We start from the raw sequence: 6012 nt of genomic DNA, 5'->3' as shown, positions 1-6012 counted from the left end.
GCTCGGGGGCCGGCCTCGTGCGCTGCGGGCCGGCCCCGCCGCCGGCCGGCGCGGGCGGGGGGCGGGGGGGGGTGGCGCGCGCAGTCACGGGACGGCTCGGGCGGGGGGGAGAGGCCCTTCGCCTGATTGGCCGGGCGGCGCGCGAGCCCCGCGCACGGCTATAATTGGGCTTGTGCGCGCTGGCTGCGCCCCGTGGAGCGGGGACGGGGGGGGGCGGCAGTAGCAGTGGCAGTGAGGGCGGCCTGGCCCCTTCCCCGCCTCCTTGCCCTGCAGCGCGCGTGACCGGGGCGGACGGGAGAGAGTGGGTTAGTACTGGCCGGTAGACGGCCTCCGCGGGGCGGGAGCGCCGGGCCCGGGCGGGCCGCCCGCCCGCGAAAACGGCCGCACACCGCGGGCCCGCCCTCCCCGTCCCTCTGCGGGAGCGCAGCCTCCGCGGCGGAAGGAGCTGGCGGAGCAGCCGGTAAGAGCCCGCCGTGGTGGGGCGGCCCGCAAGAGCCCCTTGGGGCACAGCCGGGCGGGCGGCAGGGCCTTCCCGCTCCGTGAGGGGCAGCCGCTTGTCCCACCTGTCGCCTGGCCTTCGCTCAGCGGAGGGCTGCTCAAGCAGGTGTGTGTAGCAAGCTGGTGCCCAGCCCACTTCTGCTCGATGCGAGCTAAAGTTTAGAATAATCAACATCACTAAAACTTGCCAGTACCTCCACGGACCTGACTATAATCATGCAGCATCATTTTACCACACACTGAGACAAAAAAACTCGTTACTTATGCTTTCTCCTAATTGACCTTTCAAATACAGCCTCCCTCAACAAAAGCGTATTCTACAACTCTCCTGCAATTGAAGAACTACTGTTTAAATATCATTTGTCTCATTGCACATTTCATATTACATGTAACTTAATGTGTTACACAGAAGTTGCTTAAAAGTAAGTCTGCAAAACCTATTTCCGTAAAATAGTACTTCTTAAAATTTAGTCCCTGGTGGGCTGCTCAACTCTTTAACTGAGATATACTTGTGCTTCATAGTACTTACACATCCTTAACTTGAACGTGTATCTGGGCTGTATCACACTAGAAGGTAAACAGCATGGATACATTGTTAAAAATGTCTCTTCAACTATGTGACAGGTCCATTCCCACTCAAATACAACTGGAATTTTACAGCTGGTGCAAATTAAACTGTATTTTAGTTAAAGCAGTTGAATGCTGAATGCATGGAAATGGAGATTTCTGAACAAAATAACAGTTCAACCATGTAAGTGCATATATACATCCTCTTCAGAAAAGTCCTCCTTATAACTATCTTGGCGTTCTTGCCATTAGCAGAAACATTATTAAACAAGAGCACCACCAATTTGGATAATTGAAACTAACTGGAGCAGCTCTTACTTTATCACATCAAGGTATGGTGTTTTTCAGATAGGCTGTCCTGTAGTGTGTTTTTCATGTTGAACTTGATGAAAAACAGAAACATATAAAAACCCATGTTCTCCAGTGGAGGTGAAAAACAACAGCAAAGCCACAAATACAAAAAAAAGCCCCAATCCTAGCCTGCCCACCTCCCCACCCACCTGCCTCCAGTCCTTATTACTAGCCTCATCTGTGTGTTTTGCAACTTCCATCAGAGCTGCTCTCCCTTGCAGGTTTGCAATGGGAGTGTGTTGCCTATCAGTTGTTCTAGCTTGCTTCTGTGGATCAGGAACCACCTCTTAGAGAGTTTGATGTCTTTTAGCATTTAGAATAACTGAAGGATCAAGTGTTGAGAAGCACAAGATGATGGATGTCTGAGGGAACACTGAGGGTTTTGTGCCTTATTTTTTTCCCTCAGTAGGCTCAGAAATACAGAAATAACAGTCATTACACCTTGATTGATATCTGCTGTTGAAAAAGAGATTTGCATTTACTAATTTTGACAGGAAGAGTGGTCCAAATTAATATTTAACACCAGAAAGATACAAGACATTTCTGATACACCGGAAAGAACCATGCTGTATGACCAAAAAGAATTTTTTCTTTTCTAAATGCTGATTTTGTAATACCACCATCATGAGAAAAGGTTCAGCTTAAATCTAATTATGAGGTTTACACTATTTAAAAAACATTTAGAATTTTAAGGACCCTTTTAAGTGGGCAGAGAGACAGAGTCAATCTCAGATGTGGCAAGCATATCCCTGTTTAAAAGTAGGCTATTTTTTACACAGTACATTCATCTGTGTTCCTGTATATGATGGAATAGGGCAGCTAGTTTAGTATGTTCCTTTGGCAGCCAAAGATATGCTCAGTAAAAGAAAAATAAAACCATTCTATTTCTAGTTATAAATGAGTTTTGAATAATACTTGCTCTTGAAATATCTCAAAAACTCTCACAATCACACATTTAGGCTGGGAAGGATGATCTACAAGCATGGGTGATGATTAAGTTGCTACTTACATGACCTGCAAATGATGCAGCTAGGAATTAAGGGCAGATATACCATTTCACACTTAAGTGGATTAATCAGGAGCTAAAATATAATAAAATCAAGAGAATTTTCTTATGTTTCATACAGCACCAGTGAACTGGGTGTTTCTGGCATAGCAAGAATTAAAGTATTTGGCTGTAAACCTGTTGTGCAAAGGCTTAGACTTTTTACACCTTCATATGATTTTGGTGGGCTTATAAATCCAAAAAAGTTTGAAACCTCAGTTCATACTCACTTATAGCCAGTTTTGAAATCCAGCTGCTCTGTTCGTACCCTGTCCCACTTCCAAAACAATACCGGCTGTACTGATTTGACTGCTAAGGAAGGACACGATCAGCACTAAAACACCTAGACACCAGCCTCAGCTTCTCACAGGCTGGGGAGGATCGCTGCTCGAGGAAGGCTGTCCTTTGCTTCTCCACAGAGCTGGCAAAATCCCTGCCCAACTGCCCTCCCCCTGCCAGCCCTGGGGTGCTGTGCCACAGGCCTCTGGTGGGCCTGAAGCCTGGTTCCTCTTGAGATAAAATTTACAAAAGGATCCTCGGACTGCCCCAAGGGATCCCACAGCACTGGAGAAGCACAGATGACTGTCCCTTCCTTCCTTTATGTTCCTCAGTCTGTCCTTAGCAGCAGTGACAGACAAAGCAGGGTGGTTAGTGTTCAGATTACACACGTATCTACTGTGCTGCAGAACACAAAGCAGCCCTCATTCAAAGCCCTCCAAAAAGTTTATCATCCATAGTGTGTTTTTTTAACTCATTGGCTTTTCAGTGAGAAAGAGGATCCTTTCTGCCTTACTACTTCTTGACAACAGAAGCAAAAATGGGACTGGAAGAGATTTTATTTCATGCTATTTTTTTCTTGCTCATATTGTGTGAGGAACTTTAAGTTTCTGCACAGCTGAAACATAGCTGCTGCTGTTAAATATTTCCTCTCTTTGAGGTAAGAATTTTTGCCCTTATCTTAGACACATAAATGTCAGTAAACTGTCCCCAGCACATGAAGCTAAGCACAGACATGGGGTAAGTTGAAGGACTGGGAGTTTAGACCAGGTTTGTGGCTTTTTGCATAGTCAGGTCATTGTGCGATTCTTTACAGCGTTGGGTGTGGGGGAAAAAAATTGAACACAAAAGTTCTTTTTGGAAGAATCATCAGGAGGGTGTGATCAGAAGCAAGTCTTTTTTGAGTGAACCAGTGCCAGAAACTTCTATTGGCACAATAGATGGGGTCAATCAAGGACAGGTGAAGGGGGTAGATACTTCTTTCAGCAGTGGTGCCAGCTAGTGCTAGCTTAAGCTGGCCATGAAATTGGACCTGAATCTGTTACGTAAAGCAGGACTTCACGGGTCTGTAACTTAGGTATGATTCCAGATCTGCTAAGCTTATGGGCTCTTAAATCCAATCTGTTCCCAATCCATACAGGGATCTCTGTGAAGTGTATGTACATGTTTGTGGGGAGGAAGGGATGGGACCTTGGGCAGGCAAAATAGGACTGGTAAACCACTAAACTACTGCCTCGTCCATATGCTGTGAAGCTATGCAATAGAGATGCTGTTCAGGAGGCAAAAGTATATGTGGGATTCAGGGCTTTGACAGGCAGACACAAATTAAAGAACGTGAAGCAGCATACAGAATTTGGCAGAGGAGGGGGGAAGAGGCACAAGCACTTTACAATTCTTCACCATAGCACAATTGCCCTCACAACACAGAACTCCCTCTTCTGCGGGAAATAGCATACTCTAGAACTACTATTTAAAAGTGTTCCTTGGGATCGCAACCCCTGAGCTCAGTTCTGTTTAATAACAGAGGAAATGCAATATTGCAACTGTTCTGCCTAACATAAGTTGGAAGTCAGGCTGAAGAAACAAGAGAAAGTTACTGCAAATTGATCTTCATAGTGAACCCAAGCATGTGACATTTACTTAAAATAGTTACATGCATTAAATTCTTGCAGTAGGGAATTACTGTCTGCCTCGACCTTACCCTCACATGTCCCTGGGCAGCTCAGTAAATATCTCCTTTTGTGGCCTACGAGTATGTGCATCTTTCTAGAAATGCAGAACGTGAGTTTAATAGCGCTAAGAGAAGAACCAGAAGACCCTCTCCACCTTCAAATGACAGTTGCTCTTAGGAACATTTGAGTACCTGTAGTTATGTAAAATATTACAAGCAGAACTGTTCAGCCAAATTCCGCAAGCTAAGCAACACAAGCAAAGAGACACATGTATAGATCGATTGATTGGTCAAACATACATATTCACAGAAAATACACAACCTTGGCTTTATTTTCTTTAAGACAATCCTCAAAAAGCTGTAATGTGAACTACCAACTTTTGTAAGGGGAATGATTAGTGAGTAGTGAATATGAGTTTTACCATCATGCATTTATCTCCCTTTTTGCAAATAATTTATACATTTTACCTTATCAGAAGTTCTCAAGTTGACTCAACTTCGCTTGTTGCAAAGACTTCTCAGGAGATTAGAAACTTAGCAGTTGCACAGTAAAACTGCATGATAGTAAATAAGCTGTATAAGATTACATATTACACTGTGTTATAAAATATCATAGATGTATTGTATGATTAGAGCAATCATGGACTTTGAACTTAGGTTGTGTGGCCAGCCTTGGTGTTTTACTTTGGTTTGTGCTTACTACTACTAAAAGTTGAGAGAATAAAAAATTAGCTCATTAACAACACTTGACCGCAAGGAAGAGTTTCCAGGGCTTTGCATGTGGACAGAATCAATCCCATTCAGTTACGATGTATACTTTGACTGCGCCAAGTGCAATGATCGCTTTCCAGATTTTATATGCAATGCCACTTTTAATGGCCTAGAATTAGATTTACTTCCTTTGCAGCAGCATGTTGCTACTGATAGACATTTAGCTTTGATTTGCTATCCACATGTGATCACTTTCTGATTATTTGGCTATTTTGAATTCATGTACTTGATTTCAAATTCCAATATGTAGTATTTTTTTGCTTTTTGTTATTGAAGTTCACCTCCTTGATCTTAGATTATTTCTTGTATGGATCAATGTAAGATGATTCTGAATTCCTTCTTCCAGCTGCTAGCGGTTTTGGCCAGTTTGGTGTCATCCACCAATTTTAGAAACATAGCTTCCGTTCCCTCTTTCAAGCCCTTACTAAAGTATTGAATAGTCGTGATCTGCCTGAAGTGCTGTCATCCAGTTATGCCCCCATCTTGTGGCAAGTATACATATATGCGCTTTATTCTGATATCTAGCAGTTCATCTGTTGGTACCGGGCCAGTTACCCTGATTAGATGAAACAAAGGTCAAGTGATTTGGCAAATATAGCAGAGCAGCCAAATTCCAGTGGGACCAGCCCTCAGGAAGAGGCCAGTATCTGTGAGAAGCAAGTTTTCAGGAAACAGTAACATGTTTGACGATTGTATTTTGACTGTCCACACAGTATACTGGAAGTGTCATCAGCTTTTGGTGTCTCAAATGGGAAGAAGACAGCCTGTAGCCAGATAATGGAAGAGTGCCATTAATTCTCTCCTCTAGCCTGAAGATAAGAGAGAAGTACCG

The sequence above is a fragment of the Harpia harpyja genome, chromosome 7, assembly GCF_026419915.1.
Source record: "Harpia harpyja isolate bHarHar1 chromosome 7, bHarHar1 primary haplotype, whole genome shotgun sequence".
Taxonomy (NCBI): Eukaryota; Metazoa; Chordata; class Aves; order Accipitriformes; family Accipitridae; genus Harpia; species Harpia harpyja.
The sequence above is the reverse complement of the archived record's forward strand: the minus strand, read 5'-3'. Positions refer to the sequence as shown.